Source organism: Tupaia chinensis, unplaced genomic scaffold (assembly GCF_000334495.1).
Source record: "Tupaia chinensis unplaced genomic scaffold, TupChi_1.0 Scaffold000270_2, whole genome shotgun sequence".
Taxonomy (NCBI): domain Eukaryota; kingdom Metazoa; phylum Chordata; class Mammalia; order Scandentia; family Tupaiidae; genus Tupaia; species Tupaia belangeri.
Genome location: NW_006159751.1, coordinates 5,201,906 through 5,202,367, shown reverse-complemented (window position 1 = coordinate 5,202,367; position 462 = coordinate 5,201,906).

Here is a 462-nt window from a genome sequence, read left to right as displayed (position 1 = left end):
GGCGTCCGAGCCCGGCTTCCGGAGACCGCAGGGTTTCCCAAGGCGGAGGCAGACAAAGAGGGAGGGGAGGCCTGGGGGTGGGGGAGTACGAAAAGAGAGAAGGTGGAGCGACGAGGAAGGGTGAGAAGGGAGAGACCTCGTCAGCTCTTCTCCGTGAGGAGCCCCCTGCCTTGGTTTTGATCTTCCAGCTGGGGACCCTCCCCTCACCTCCCGGGCTCGGCCCTGGCTCCCCGCTGCCCTGCAGCCTGCGGTGCACACACACCCCCTTCTCGCTCTGCCTTCCCGCCCGAGCCGGGCCTGGCGAGGACATAGAGAAACCCCTTTCCTGGGGCTGCCCGGGGTGATGCCCCATCGGCCTTGTGGACACGCCAACCTAACTGTGAGGGTTTTGTTACAGAATTGGGGGTAGGGGTAAAAATTGCGGGGGGGAGGGGGAGGGTCGTCCTTTTCCTGGGCGTTAGG